Below are 16884 nucleotides of genomic sequence, written 5' to 3'. Positions count from 1 at the left end.
CAGCCCTTACAAATGTATTGACTCTCTATGGAGATTATAATTTGGATAATTTGCCCTAAAAGGGGAAGGTTTTTAGTCTTGGACTACACCCTGCTTTGTTGCATTGTAGTATGATATAGTGAGCAACAAATGGCATTTTACCTGTGGGATTAGATCCTTGGTGGAAAATGTGTAGGCTGTACAAGAAACTGTTTATTTGAACATACAAGCCTAATGTGCATTTATATTATTTTGAAAAAGCTTTGAATATGAAACATGCCATTGATATGTATACAACAGCCCCAAGCTTAACAGTAGGTACTCCTAGATCTTTAGGAACTAAAGTGTAAAATAAATCTGTACTTGGCTTAAGCAATCTTAACATCAAGATGACAGTGTGCAACATGCAATAGCCCATAGCAATCAATTAGAATTTGCTTGATACTGATATGACTTCAGCAAGCTGAAATCTGATTGGTTGCTGTGGATTTATGCACTTTGCACATCATCACTGCTCTTTGTGCAGCCTTACTGAATAAATCCACAGGACGCTAATTGTAATATGTTATTCTACAGATTTGGGATTTACACAGCTTGCAGGCTTTTTACTTAAGTTTTTGACACTTTAAATGAGATAAATCACCTAAACTATTTCTTTCAGTCTTGGAACAGTGCAGACATTGGAGCAAGAGAGAAAGGAACGATTTGTCAAATCATACATTTGGAGTAATGTAATTGTCAGCTGCTAAACAGAGCTGTAACATGAGAATGAATGAGGGCTTATTAGAAAACTCCCTGCTTATAGTGAAACATGAGGATACGTTTAACGTCAACACAGGCTCCCAGGCTGCCTTCCTTTGGCTATTATTTTGCAGCTCCGTCTGCTCACATTGAGTCACAGCTGACATTTAATTCGATTTTGATTGCAGCTCTTTTTTGGGGAGTTTAGTTCATCTACCCAGAAATCCCGGATTGGCCTGGGGCTGCATCTTTCAACAATGTTTCAACAATATCACATATTCTTTATGTCTGATTTATGTCACTGGTCATAGACCACTATTGTCTGTTCTCTTGTTGTATATAGTCATTAAAGGACCACTATCTGGAAAAATATTTCAGCAACTATATACTACATAGAGTATCTCACAAAAGTAAGTACACCCCTCACATTTTTGTAAATATTTTATTATATCTTTTCATGTGACAACACTGAAGAAATGACACTTTGCTACAATGTAAAGTAGTGAGTGTACAGCTTGTATAACAGTGTAAATTTGCTGTCCCTTCAAAATAACTCAACACACAGCCATTAATATCTAAACTGCTGGCAACAAAAGTGAGTACACCTCACTTTTGTACAATGTCCAAATTTGGCCCAAAGTGTCAATATGTTTTGTGGCCACCATTATTTTCCAGCACTGCCTTAACCCTCTTGGGCATGGAGTTCACAAGAGCTTCACAGGTTGCCACTGGAGTCCTCTTCCACTCCTCCATGATGACATCACAGAGCTGGTGGATGTTGGAGACCTTGGGCTCCTCCACCTTCCATTTGAGGATGCCCCACAGATGCTCAATAGGGTTTAGGCCTGGAGACATGCTTGGCCAGCCCAACATCTTTACCCTCAGCTTCTTTAGCAAGGCAGTGGTCATCTTGGAGGTGTGTTTGATGTCGTTATCATATTGGAATACTGCCCTGCGGCCCAGTCTCTGAAGGGAGGGGATCATGCTCTGCTTCAGTATGTCACAGTACATGTTGGCATTCATGGCTCTCTCAATGAACTGTAGCACCCCAGTGCCGGCAGCACTCATGCAGCCCAGGACCATGACACTGCCACCACCATGCTTGACTGTAGGCAAGACACACTTGTCTTTATACTCCTCACCTGGTTGCCACCACACATGCTTGACACCTTCTGAGCCAAATAAGTTTATCTTGGTCTCATCAGACCACAGGACATGATTCCAGTAATCCATGTCCTTATGCCGCGTACACACGAGCGGACTTTACGGCGGACTTTGCCCGGCGGACTGGATTTCGTCGGACAATTCGATGTGTGTGGGCTCCAGCGGACTTTGTTTTCTCAAAAGTTGGACGGACTTAGATTTTAAACTTGTTTAAAATTTATCCGTTGAAATCGAGTCCGGTCGAAAAGTCCGCTCGTCTGTATGCTAGTTCGACGGACAAAAAGGCACGCTAGGGCAGCTATTGGCTACTGGCTATGAACTTCCTTGTTTTAGTCCGGTCGTACGTCATCACGTACGAATTCGACGGACTTTGGTGGATTGTGTGTAGGCAAGTCCGTTCATTCACAAAGTCCGTCGGAAAGTACGTCGAAAAATCCGCCGGGCAAAGTCCGCCGTAAAGTCCGACCGTGTGTACGCGGCATTAGTCTGCTTGTCTTCAGCAAACTGTTTGCGGGCTTTCTTGTGCATCATCTTTAGAAGAGGCTTCCTTCTGGGACAACAGCCATGCAGACCAATTTGATGCAGTGTGCGGCGTATGGTCTGAGCACTGACAGGCTGACCCCACACTCCTTCAACCTCTGCAGCAATGCTGGCAGCACTCATACGTCTATTTCCCAAAGACAACCTCTGGATATGACGCTGAGCATGTTCATTCAACTTCTTTGGTCGACCATGGCAAGGCCTGTTCTGAGTGGAACCTGTCCTGTTAAACCAATGTATAGTCTTGGCCACCATGCTGTAGCTCAGTTTCAGGATCTTGGCAATCTTTTTATAGCCTAGGCCATCCTTATGTAGAGCAACAATTCTTTTTTTTCAGATCCTCAGAGTCCTTTGCCATGCGGTGCCATGTTGAACTTCCAGTGACCAGTATGAGAGAGTGAGAGCGATAACACCAAATTTAACACACTTGCTCCCCATTCACACCAGAGACCTTGTAACACTAACGAGTTACATGACACTGGGGAGGGAAAATGGCTAATTGTGCTCAATTTGGACATTTTCACTTAGGGATGTATTCACTTTTGTTCCCAGCGGTTTAGACATTAATAGCTGTGTGTTGAGTTATTTTGAGGGGACAGCAAATTTACTCTGTTATACAAGCTGTACACTCACTACTTTACATTGTAGCAAAGTGTAATTTCTTCAGTGTTGTCACATGAAAAAGATATAATAAAATTTTTCCAAAAATGTGAGGGGTGTACTCACTTTTGTGAGATACTGTACAAGCGATGATAATAAACAGCAAACAGATTCCTTTTTGGCTTCATATGCCTGCATCAGTAGAGTGTTGTAACGTGTTAACCGGGGTGGATTTGATTTAAATCAAGTAGATTTAAATCATGATTTAAAGCGGTTGTATGCCCTGACCACAAAAAAAACAAAAAAACCTGTAAGGCAAAGGCATAATGAGCTAGTATGCATTGCATGCTAGCTTATTATGAAATACTTACCTTGGAATGAAGCGCTCGCACCTCCTCCCAGTCACCGCTGAGGGAGCTGACATGTTGCCTCTGCGTTTCTTCTGGGTTTGTGGCTCCGGCGATGTGAGTGGCAGGAGCCACGATGACGTCACTCCCGCGCATGCGTGGGAGTCCTCCGTTCCAGCAAGGAGCTCTGATTTTCCGGCAGCATCCGCCGGACCTTCAGAGCGCATGCGCCACTGATGTCAGCGGCTGTATGCAAGGTGAATATCTCCTAAACCATACAGGCTTTTATAGGCTTACCTGTAGGTAAAAATGTGCAAGAGGAGGATACAACCACTTTAAATCATGATTTAAATCACTAGTAAAACGGCTTGATTTAAATCAACTCAATTTAAATCATAATTTTTAAAGAGCAACTGTCATCTCTGTCACTCATTGGCTCCTCCTTTGACCCTCTGTTGACTCACCAACAGTCCCATTCACTTTAATGGGATGGCTGGTGATGCAGCAATGAGATAACAAGGTGAGGCATGTGGCGGAAGCAAGTGAGTGGATGCCCGCTAACAGGCGCTGCCATGATGGATCTAAAATGAAAGGTGCTCTTTAAATGTAAGGACTTATTCTTGCTGGTACTTAGAATCTTTAATATTTTCAAACAAAATAAAGATTTCCTATTTAGAATAATAACCTGCCAGGCTAGTAAAACTCTCCAAACAAGTAAGGGACAATGTTGTTGAGAAGTACAAGTCAGGGTTAGGTTATACAAAATATCCAAATCTTTGATGATCCCTAGGAGCACCATCAAATCTATCATAACCAAATGGAAAGAATATGGCACAACAGCAAACCTGCCAAGAGACGGCCGCACACCAAAACTCACTGACCGGGCAAGTAGGGCATTAATCAGAGAGGCAGCACAGAGACCTAAGGTAACCCTGGAGGAGCTGCAGAGTTCCACAGCAGAGACTGGAGGAGCTGTACATAGGACAACAATAAGCCCTACGCTCTATAGAGTTGGGCTTTTTGGCAGAGTGTACAGAAGAAAACCATTACTTTCAGCAAAAAACAAAATGGCATGTTTTGAGTTGGGGAAAGGCATGTGGGAGACTCCCAAAATATATGGAGGAAGGTGCTCTGGTCTGATGAGACTAAAATTGAACTTTTTGGCCATCAAAGAAAACGCTATGTCTGGCGCAAACCCAACACAGCACATCACCCAAAAAACACCATCCCCACAGTGAAACATGGTGGTGGCAGCATCATGCTGTGAGGATGTTTTTCAGCAGTCGGGACTGGGAAACTGGTCAGAGTTGAGGGAAAGATGGATGGTGCTAAATACAGGAATATTCTTGAGCAAAACCTGTACCACTCTGTGTGTGATTTGAGGCTAGGAAGGAGGTTCACCTTCCAGCAGGACAATGACCCCAAACACATTACTAAAGCAACACTAGAGTGGTTTAAGGGGAAACATGTAAATGTGTTGGAATGGCCTAGTTAAAGCCCAGACCTCAATCCAATAGAAAATCTGTGGTCAGACTTAAAGATTGCTGTTCACAAGCAAAAAGCATCCAACTTGAAGAAGCTGGAGCAGTGTTGCAAGGAGGAATGGGCAAAAATCCCAGTTGTAAGATGTGGCAAGCTCATAGAGACTTATCCAAAGCAACTTGGAGCTGTGATAGCTGCAAAAGGTGGCTCTACAAAGTATTGACTTTAGGGGGTGAATAGTTATGCAAATTGACTTTTTCTGTTATTTTGTCCTATTTGTTGTTTGCTTCACAATAAAAAAAAATAAAAAAAAACATCTTTAAAGTTGTGGGCATGTTCTGTAAATTAAATGATGCAAATCCTCAAACAATCCATGTTAATTCCAGGTTGTGAGGCAACAAAACACGAAAAATGTCAAGGGCGTGAATACTTTTGCAAGGCACTGTAGCATGCTGATTGATTACGTTCACTAAGAAACTCACAAAAAGCTTAGTTTTAATATAAATCAGTATTAAATATACCAAATGTATTTGCTAATACCTGTAAAGTAAAAAAAGAGCATTGCATGCAGATGCTGTCTGAACAAAATGAAAGCTAATGTCAGTCATTTTTGACTCCACATACAACATATTAATGCACAAAAAATACATATCTGATGTTCAATAAAGATTTTTAGGGAGCTGTAAAACAGTTCTATGATATTTAAAATCCAATTTAAATTTCTTTTCTGAAACAGTTTTTTTTCCGTCATGTGACTGACACAGCACCAATCAGGGCTGTACAGACACAGACTCACACTGTAGAGAGCATACATCAGAAGAGTAATAGAAGCCCCTCCTAAAGGTCTATCCCTGCAGATGCCAAAGAACAGGGAAAGATCATGTGATCACACAAAAGTGCTGCAGGAATAAGGTACTCAAACAAAGCAAAAAACAAACAGTGGCATCATATATATGATTTATGTGAATGAATTATGGCAATTAAAACTTCTCTGTTTAGTATAACTCTGCTGGCCAAATTTTTCCAGGCTTTTTGGGGAAGTACCGGCCTGTCCTGGGGCAAACACATACAATAAAAAGGGAGAAAACCACCTCTCGGGCAGCACTGTAGTTAGTACCATAGTATAGTTCCAGGTTTACCCATTCAAGAAACAGAATGTTACTGAGATGGTGAAATAATACTTGCACTTAACCACCCCCTGTGGAAGCCCAGTCGGGGTTCCAGGGACTTGGACTTACATTATGCTTTGGAGGTATGACTACTTCATGGGGCAATCAGGGGCACCAGGAGTGTATGTAAGGACACTTAGAAGAATACAAACAGGAATGTGTATTGAATTTATCATGTAACCTGTTCTTTTTGTTATTTTTCAACAACTTCAGCAAAGAGGGTTTATTATTCAACTTAGCCTGGTCTGAAGTTACTTTAGGACAATCTTAAAGGGGTAAAATGCGTGTATAGCTTATTACAAAAAACAGGGCTTAATTTGGGGACAGAAAAGTCAGAGAAGATACAGTACAATTGTCTAATGTGCAGTGAAGCTATTTGGAAAAGTCTATATTGCCATAGCTAGTGACTACAGAACTTGTATCGAGTGTGTAATAGCTAGCCGGTCAGAAAGTGGTAACTTGGCAGAGGTGATGGAGGCCCTGGTAGTGAAGGAACTTGTGTGCTTAGGCTCCTTCCCTAGCAACCAGAACCCCAATAATGGGTCCGACATTTCGGCACAGGGCGTCCTAGGGACCCAGGCTGGAAGTCACGGAAGATGGAGGTAGGCCTTGTAAGACAATAAGCATGGGATATGTGGCATAATTGCATTCCCTCCTAGGGTGTGCCCACAGAGGCGATGCATAAATAATATTTAAAATAAACTTAAACACCACTTCATTTTTTTTTTATTTGCAATTATGTTCTTTTGTTGATTTTATCATTCCTAGATCCGAATGACCTTGAAAATGTTAAAATGACCATGGTTTCCCACAAGCAAACCACAAACAAGTTCTTTGCAAATGCAGTACCATGACACAAGTTTATTGTAATCACCACTCTCCAGCATCCCATACTTACTTCATTCTCCCTCTGCTCTATACAGCTTGGGACTCCTGGGTATGGAAGAGTCTGACTTGCCTCATGGGAGTAGCGGGACAGTCCTTAGCCCTTGTGTAAGCTCTGACAAGTTTGTTTGAAGGGGTAACTTGAATTTCATACAGTTCTTAATGTGGAAGTTCAGCCAAAACCTACGCTAAATCTACTCTCAGCCACATTCTAAAACAAATCTATCTAACCCTGTAAAAAAATCACTATACATTCCTTTTCTGAAGCCGATCTGGTACGGTCTCCCGTGGCAGATGCTTTGTGCAGGAGAGAACGACTGGGAAATGTCTGGGAAGTGATGTCACTCATAGAGTAACTATGGGGCTTCTGTTGTCAGCTGCCTCTCCTGCATAATCCCAGACACTGAAGCCGCCACTGACAGTTCAGCGTGGAACCATACTGGAGCAGCTGCATAATAGGTAACTATAGCGATCTCTTCTTTACAGGGCTAGATAGATTCCATTTAGAATGTGGCTGAGAGTAGGTTTAGCGTTAGAACTTCCACTTCAAATCTTTTTGGCTGAACTTCCGCTTCAAATCTTTCCGTAGTACCCAAGGTCTTGGGTCAGACAGTCCAGGATTACCTTGTGATATGTACTTTTCCCTCACTACTCCAAAACAAGTTCTTTATATTTGGAGAGTAAAAATAGATGGTGAGAACACTCACACAGTCTTGCACAAGGTAGGTAAGAGAGGTTGGTTTTTTGATTGTTTATTAGCAAGATCTTTTTTTTTACTGGAATAATAGGTGGCTTACATTGGCCTGCTAACATGGCCATTTATGTTCCTTCAAAAAGAAAAGACTCCCCATGATTTGGGATGAAAAATTAATAACTCATCTTGGCGTCAAGAGTGACCTTGGACATAGCTGTTTTTGACTACTGCTCACTCTAAACATCATCCAACTTGGCTGATGGAAGGGATCTTTTGAATGGCTGTGTATTGGTGCCAAGAGCACTAGAAAAACAAACCTCATGCTTGAAAGCTAAACCCTGTACCATCTTGTACCCATCTGCATTCCAGAGGCCTTCCTATGACATTCCCGGCCATTGAACTTTTTATCCCAAGGGAGGAACGTCCACAAAAAAGATAGAGTTGCTGCACTTTACGGATTTTACATTACCGGGGCTGTACTTGACAGGATTTTGTCAATCACTTATAGTGGACGATCTACAGCAGTCACATGTGATGGCAGCACACAGCACCTTTCTAGTAAGCCATCTTCCCTTACTCAGTTTCTCTCCTTCTCAGAGTCATTAGTACTCAGAGGGCTCTGATTTGCCTTAGGCAGTCCGTGTCTGGCTCACAACTCCTTAAAGGTAGTCTCTTGAGACAGGGTCATTGCAGTTCACCTCTGGTCCAGGTAAACTTCTCCCAGTTCACTATTGGGATAGCATCACCTCAAGGAACACTTGGCTTGGCCAAAAAGGCCTTTTGCAAACCACTCTAGTCTCCACCATCATAAAAAACAGTGTGACTACAGCCAGCTTTTATGAGTGCAGGACTCCTCTCTCTGTCCCCCAGTCCTGCCCAGGGCCTTCACTTTGATGACTACATCTGCACACTGGTGGGGTCTCTGGTCCCCATGCCTCAACTTCACTAAGGCTCCTCTGGCTTAAATTTGGGCACTGACTCACCCATTAAATCATTACAGGAGGGCTCTAGCTAAAAGGGATCTAGCACCTAATTACACTATTCTCTGTCACCATTCACTATTCTAGGAAAGAGCCTCCTAGTGGTAGACTAGCTAACTGTACCTGCTTACATACATGTGTTCTCCATGCTGCAAGCTTCTCTGGTGTCTCCCCATGCATTACAAAGGGGGTATAAACTTAAAAAGAAAAACAGACCTCAATATGTTATAAAATGGTACAGTCTACAGCTACTGGGACTAGGCATTTTCTGTAAGTAGTAGTAGTGCAAGCTAAGTCACAACAATCTGCTGCGTAATTTTAGTAATTCTGCAGACCCACAATTTCTTACTACATAAATAGCTTTTGGAGTTAAGTACTATAAAGGTTAATGATTCTTCAATTTAAATGTGCAGTCGTTGAAGCACAATGAGACATGCTGCCATTGAACAGCATGGAACAACGCAGGGCAGATGCCAATGTTCAAGAGCAATTAGGCAGCAGCTGTCCAAATGACAGCCTTACCAAAAGCTCAAGTGAAGTAAATCCAGCTCTGTTTAGGACAATCCTGAAGAGAAAGCAGATGATAAAACACCTGCATAGGCTAGGACTAAGAGATACATCAGGAAATCTCTCTTACTGACAAAACTAGGACAGCTTATACAGCAGCAGAGGAGCTGACTGCTTACAATGTAAAATTATGGCATAGTAAGCATCTGTAATCATACCGTGTCACCGGTTCATGTATCTTGTTAGCCTGCGGCAGACAAGGCCATGCAATGGGCCATCCAAACAAAGCACAACAAATCCGCATGAAAGTTCAGTTTGTATTATTCTATAGAAACACAGGACAACCTATGTGTATTTATTACCATGTTGCAGTGTATAACCCATCTGCCTGGTTATTTCTTGTAAATGAATTCTATTCCTGGAAAGAACCCATGGATTATTTTAGCTTTGTTGACTCCTGCCTATGATAGCTTTGAACTGTGTCTGAAAACTAGTAAGCTCTCTCTTTTCTTATTTCCCCCATGGGAGAGGTCTGTAGTTCTGCTTTTAGAGGGCTTAATGAGAAACAAGCTTCTGTCAACATTGTTTAAGGGACATGATTAATTGGCACGAGCAAAGGAGCTGTGCAAACCCTATCCTTATTACTGAAGCTGGAGGGGCATGGTTCAGCGAGCTGGATTTGTACTTCGCTGTCACAAGTGCGGCTAGTCTGAAATGAGAGAATAAATTCCCTTAATCCTGAAATCCAGCAAATAGGCAATTACATTGTACGGCTCTTCTCTGGTCTTCAAATTTCAAGCTGGGGATTAGATTTGTTTTTACCTCAGTAATATTAGTTCCTTCCTAGCTGCTTTTGTTTTTTAACCATTTTCCCTGATGCAACATGGTATGAAACACTGAACATTTAGTGATTTTATTGTTGGTATGTATACATACAGCCAATTGGGTTTAGGGTCAACCAGAAGCTCGAAAAGCTAACTAAAGGTAGCCAAAGACAACAGTTGCCTTTGACTGTGGCGCATCGAGACCAAGTAGGGTGGCACATGTATCATTTGGTTAAGTGGAAGTAACAAATAAAAGGTGGAGAACAGCATCAAGGTATTTGCTTTACAGTCTCAAGCAAGTTGGTAACAGCATCTTATCTCACTGACAAATGCGTCACAGGTGCATAAACTCTCAGCAATGTTACTGACAAAATAGTTTCAGCACTTATAGTGTCACCTTGATGAGGCTGACATTTCCAGAACAGCATCTAGTTAAAGAGGGGCGGCTGTTTGGCAGGGTGGTCACATAAGCGGCACTGAGCAGATCAAAGACCAATCCCTATCAACATCTCCAAAGTCCAGAGGTAGCGGAGCCATTGAAGGTGTTCCTATTATGTCCCTCCTCCTCAGCAACCGTCCCCTAGAAGTAGTTGCTCTGTTCCACTCCCCAGCCAGTTTAGATCCTGTTCCTTTCCTACCCACTTCGCAGACGTGCACCAACTGCAGTGGGGCATAGCTATCTATTAGATCTGCCCTTACCAAAGATGACCACAGAGGTCATCCAGTGTTGCAGGGTCCATTGGGACCACTGTTCCCCTAGTGAGACCTAGGGAGGCCTTATGCCGCATACACACGGTCGGACGCCGACGGACCAAATCCGGCAGACAATCCGATCGTGTGTGGGCTTCACCGGACCTTCAGCAGACTTTTCCAGTTGCAAATCTAACGGACTTTAGATTTGGAACTTGCTTCAAATCTTTACGTTGTAACTCCGCCGGACCCAGAAATCCGCTCATCTGTATGCTAGTCCAACGGACAAAAACCGACGCTAGGGCAGCTATTGGCTACTGGCTATCAACTTCCTTATTTTAGTCCAGTGTACGTCATCACGTACGAATCCGTCGGACTTTGGTGTGATCGTGTGTAGGCAAGTCCGGTCTTTAGAAAGTCCGTTGAAAGTCCACCAAAAGTCAGTCGAAAGTTTGTCGAAAGTCTGTCGGACGGGCTGTCGGACTTTTGTAGCTGAAAAGTCCGACCGTGTGTTCACGGCATTAGAGGACAATGCCTCTCATCCTCCTTTTCCTCTGTACAGCAGTCAGCAACACAGTGCCACCTAGAGAGGGGAGGGTAAAACACACCTGCCTACATGTCTAGTTCAGCAGTTTTCACAAATAATTTTATGTCCTCTCCATCGAAGTTGATTTCCCAATTAGAAAACCTTGTCTATTTGCTAGTGACTCCCCAAAAGCTGGTACCAGTTTACTACTTGCTGCTTACCATTCCTCGCCTTACAATTCCAACCTAGAGATCTAATACACCCCCTGCTATCTCCCAACCTTATGTGGTGCTTCTCTATCAGCTGCCAAAACAACTGCTTTGGGTTCTGGAATGGTTGAGGGCATGTCAGAGTGAAGCTGAAGACTGTCGCATGTAGGGGATCTCTGGCAGATTTTACTCTGTGAAGAAGAAGCCGGGCCAAGCTGAGGAGATCCAGGGGAGGACCCTTGCTGGAGCCAGGGTGAAGGCTGGTCTCTCAGAAGGGCCTGGTAACTCATTTGGAGAACGCACCTATACCTAAACTACTCTAATGCCGCGTACACAATTGCACATTCCGACAACAAATTCCATGTTTTTTTTCCGACGGATGTTCGCTCAGACTTGTCTTGCATACACATGGTCACACAAATCTTGTCGGAAATTCCGATCGCCAAGAACGCAGTAACGTACAACACGTACGATGAGCCGAGAAAAATGAAGTTCAATAGCCAGTGCGGCTCTTCTGCTTGATTCCGAGCATGCGTGGAACTTTGTGCATCGGAATTGTGTACACACGATCGGAATTTCTGACAATGGATTTTTTGAAAGAAAATTCGAGATCCAGATCTCAAATTTTGTTTGACGGAAATTCTGACGGAAAATGTCCGATGGAGCCTACACCCGGTCGGAATTGCCGACAACAAGCTCCCATCGAACATTTCCTGTCGGAAAATCCGACCGTGTGTACATGGCATTACAGTGTTGCCAGATGGCTAAAAGGTTATGACACTGTGAAGCTGAATCCTATTCTACAATCTAAACTGTGGTAACTAGCTCCTGGCTGCTAAGTCTGTGAGAGAGGCTTATCCAAGAGTGCTACTGGCTGCTAAGTCTGTGAGAGAGGCTTGTCCAGGAGTTCTACTGGCTGCTAAGTCTGTGAGAGGCTTGTCCAGAAATTCTACTGGCTGCTAGGTCTGTGTGAGAGGCCTATTCAGGTAGTCAAGGTCTGCTAAAGAGAAAGCTGTTTTAGCTTTGGATTCAAGGAGTCTGTAAGTGATCTGCAAATGGTATCTGAAACCTCCCCTAACCCTCTCCTACTACTTCTTTCAAGTTCCTTATTAAAGCATTGCAAATATATAAAGTGACTGGCGCCCAAATACTGTTCTAACTTCCCATTATAGCCATGGACTCAGCCCTGGGGTGAATGTAAGCTTGCCCCCTGTCTTTGGAGGTACCTCCTTGCTCCCAGGAGACCCAGGGGGGCGCTACACAGATCTAAATGGATGTTGGTTCTCTAGACTGACTGTACCTTCTTCACCTAAAAATGGCATGATAGGATAAACACAAACGAGGTTTCTAATAGGTTTCACGCCAATTAGTGCTTATTTGGAATGGTCTTCAAACATTCACATACAATATATATGTTCAGTACTTATTCTTTCCCTAATTGCCTAAACATCACTCAGCTGTTGAGGATATGGAGACCATGATCTCATTCACAGAACGCCACTATCTACTGTAATTGATCATTATTCAGAAAACATGATTCTACAACAAATAATTGTTATAAATAAACATTATAAACTACAAAAACATATAAATATATAGGTCACATTAGGCTATCCAATCCATCCAAGAACATAATAAATCTACATTAATATATACATTCATAATACCAAGGAATAAGGAACTAGAAAAGGATTTTAATCACACCAATTACTTTTTTTTTTTTTTACACACAAAGATTTATTGGTACTACACAGGTACAATATTGCATATACAGACCAAAAAGCATAAACCGATAAGTATCCTAGCATTCCATCAAATAATTTTCAGGTACAATGAAGTTCAAGCCCATTGAAGTATACATAGGCAAAAAGGTATCATTCATTGATAAAGAACAATAGCAATATAAAACCAGAAAGGGGAAAAAATGACACGTGAGGCTAAAAAGTTCCAGGAAGTCCTGGAGGCGAGCATGGGAGGCAGTAACAAGGGAGCTACAGTAGAGAGCAGGAGGTCATGGGAGGAGCAGAGAGGATGATTTTGGACATACATGTATCTGCAAATGAGGTTGGTGATGTAGTTAGGAAGGGGCGAATTCTGGAGATGTTGCGGAGGTTAAGGTGGCAAGATTTAGCCAGTGATTGGATGTGGGGGCTGAAGGAGAGGTCAGAGTCTAGGATTACACCCAGCACCCTGGCATGTGTGGTGGGACCAATGGTTGTGCCGTTGACCTTAATGGTAAAGTCATGGGGAGGGGATCGGGGAGGAGGAAATATTACAAGCTCAGTTTTGGAAAGATTGAGTTTGAGAAAGTCTGGGACATCCATACTGATATGTCATTCAGTAAGTTTATGATCCGTGAGGAGATTGAGGGGGTGAGGTGAGAAGTGGAGAGATAGATCTGGGTGTCGTCGGCATAGAGATGGTATTGGAAGCCATGGGAGGTTATCAACTGGCCTAGAGAAGAGGTATAAAGAGAAAATAGGAGGGCCCAAGGAATAAGCCTTGGGGTACCCCAACAAAAAGAGGAAGAGGAACAGAGGAGATGGTGTTGTATGTGACACTGAAAGTGCACTGAGATAGGTAGGAAGAGAACCAGGATAAAGCAGAATCATGGAGGCCAAGGGAGTGGAATTTGTTGAGGAGAAGCAGGTGTTCAACTGTGTCGAAAGCAGCAGAGAGGTTCAAGAGTATGAGTATGGAGTACTGGCCGTTGGTTTTAGCAGTTAGCAGGTGGTTGGTGAGTTTTAGTAGGGCAGTTTCAGTGGAATGTTGAGGGTGGAAGCCGGACTGTAGGGGATTGAGAAGGTTATTGTCAGTGAGGTAGCAACTCATACGGTCATGGACAAGGCGTTCAAGGAGCTTGAAGGCAAACGGGAGCAGGGAGATGGTTCTTAATTTATTCAAACAGGTGGGGTTCCGTGAGTGTTTTATAAGTATTGGGGTAATCAGTGCATGTTTGAGCGGGGGAGGAAAAGGTGCCAGAGGAGAGGGAGAGGTTGAAGATGTGGGTTGGAGAGTTTACGAAAGAGTGGGAAGGTGGTCGCAGTAATTGTGAGGGGACAGGGGACATGTGGTGATGTGGGCCATGGAGAGGAGTTTGGCAACTTCCTCGGCAGTAACAGAGCTGAAAGAGGAAAGTATTGAGACCTGATGTGTTGGTTGGGAGGGGGGGGGAGTTGGATGCTGGATATCTCATCATGAATTGTGTCAATTTTGCTTTTGAAATGGTTGCCAATCTCCTGGGCAGAAAGCAAGTTGGTGGGTGGAGGCAGCGGGGGGGGGGGGGGGAGGGGTTGGAGTGAAGTAAGGAATTAAAGGTAGAAAAGAGTTTCGCATGACGAGGTTTGGATGAGAGGGTTTTGATGAGAGTGATATAGTAGGTTTGTTTAGCAGTGTGGAGGCAGGAGTTGTATTTGAGAAGGGCAGATTTGTAGAGTGTAGAGTCTTGCAGGGATTTAGATTTATACCTCGCTCGTTCGAGCGTGGCTGCATCTCTTGAGACTTCTGGTGTTATCTGTTTGCCAGGGTTGGAGCAGGCGAGGCCTGGTTCTGCATGTAGAAAGAGGAGCAAGTGCGTCCAGAGAGGATGACAGTGTGTTGCTGTCAGGGCCGGCCCTACCATGGAACCCAATGGGACCATGGCTCCAGGCGGCATTTAACAGGGGGCGGCAGCCAGGCCGGCAAGAAGTTACCGCCAGGAATCCCGGATCAGTCAGCAAGACTCTCGGGAGCAGAGCGGAGCGGATGCTGGTCCGCTGTGCACTGTGCGCTGTCTCCTGCACTGGTTGTTAGAATCGCCTGCCCCCCCGGCGCCTAGCAAACCGTGACGTCAAGGCCGCGCCCGCCCCAGCATTCACATCGCTCAGCCTCCGCGCCAATCAATTGCTCCGCCCACCTCTTCCACCTTCAATCTCCAGCATGAGGGAAGGAAGGGTCTAAGGAGAGCTGCCTGTACAGCTGTGCCCGTGACAGAGTGTGAGCTGAGCCTGGGCAGCCTCTCTGCCTATCTGAAAAACAAGGTGAGTTAGGTTGGTTGGTAGTACAACTTCAAGTGATTTCTCTCTAAGATTTTTTTTAGAAGGGACTAAATTTGGATTGAATGTGACTGATCTTTCTATTGTACCCATGTTTTCCCTGGAAACACTTTCATGAGGCCTTTTCTTCTGTACTGTTTATAAATGATCATGCAGATTTACAAAAGAAATATGCTTTTTACATACAAATTATAAAATTATTTGTATGATTTTGATGGCTTCTAATCAAGATGCAATAGTGGTACAATAGTGGTGCATTTTATTGGGAACAGGCATAAAAGAGGTTTATTACTGCTGTGCTTCAGCTCCCTCTCTGTGTAAGATAGATCAGATTGTCAGTAAGGCTACTTTCACACTGAGGCGTTGCGGAGCTTTACCGTCATTTTTGCGGCGCTTTTCGGCTGCTAGCGGGGCGCATTTAACCCCCGCTAGTGGCCGAAAAAGGCGCTTTGCCGGTGTATTCACCGCTCCTACAGCGCCTCAAAGATTTAATTTCATTTTAGTTATCATGATATAAAATAATGAATGTGGGGCCCTTTTGGTGGGCGTGATTTTTTATTTTTTTGGGGGGGGGGGCAGCATTTCATTCTCGGTCCCTGGCAGCACCATGTCTTGGGACCGCACTGGTTGTTGTAGGTGGAAGTTGTCAGGTCTGGGCAGGACAGAGGTGCGATTTTATCGGAAAGGCCATCAGTAACAGAATGAAGAAGGAAGGGTTGAGGTGGCGAAGGTTCCAGCGGGTAATGGTTTGCAGGTTGGCAGCATGAGAGGTAGGAGACATGGAGAGTGTGAAACGGTTTAGACTGTGAAATGGATAAGACTGTGATCGGAGAGAGGAAAGAGAGGTTGAATCTGTTGTTCAACCATGAAACTCATTGAAATGCTGAGCTACATTAGTGGAGTTGTTTTTTGAATCATATAAGTGATCAGATCTTTCTGTCATTCTCCCATTGTATTGAACTCAAGGTTTCATGCATGTCAGGGCATACACAACATATTTACTATGTCAATTATTGAAGGTTTTTACAAAAAATATTTTGACCATCACTGTAGATTTCATCTCAGTACCTTTCTGTATATATGTACAACAGGGAAATTTCTAGCACCACACTAGCTTTAACCCTCATGGTAGTATTCCTGAGTGTGGCTCGGGGTTACATTTCAGTACCATTAGAGGTAACCCCGAGCCACACTCGGGATTGCATTGCAGAAACCTGGTGCACCATACTTACCTTGTCACCAGGATCCTGCGATGTCCCCCTGCTGTGTCCTCCGTCGGATCATCTGCCCAATGTCCTGTGTTCCGGGTTCCGTTCCTTGAGAGCGTCAGGACGCATGGGGGCGGAGCAAAGTGGCAAATTCAAAAAGTACAAAAAACATAACACATACAGTACACTGTAATCTTACATATTACATTACTATATCAAATTATTTCACATCCCTTTTGTCCCTAATGCTTTGTCCAGTGCCCTGCATGCAGTTTTATATTATATATGCCATTCTTTCTGCCTGG

The sequence above is a fragment of the Aquarana catesbeiana genome, linkage group LG01 (genome assembly GCF_042186555.1).
Source record: "Aquarana catesbeiana isolate 2022-GZ linkage group LG01, ASM4218655v1, whole genome shotgun sequence".
Taxonomy (NCBI): Eukaryota; Metazoa; Chordata; class Amphibia; order Anura; family Ranidae; genus Aquarana; species Aquarana catesbeiana.
Note: the sequence above shows the minus strand (reverse complement) of the source record.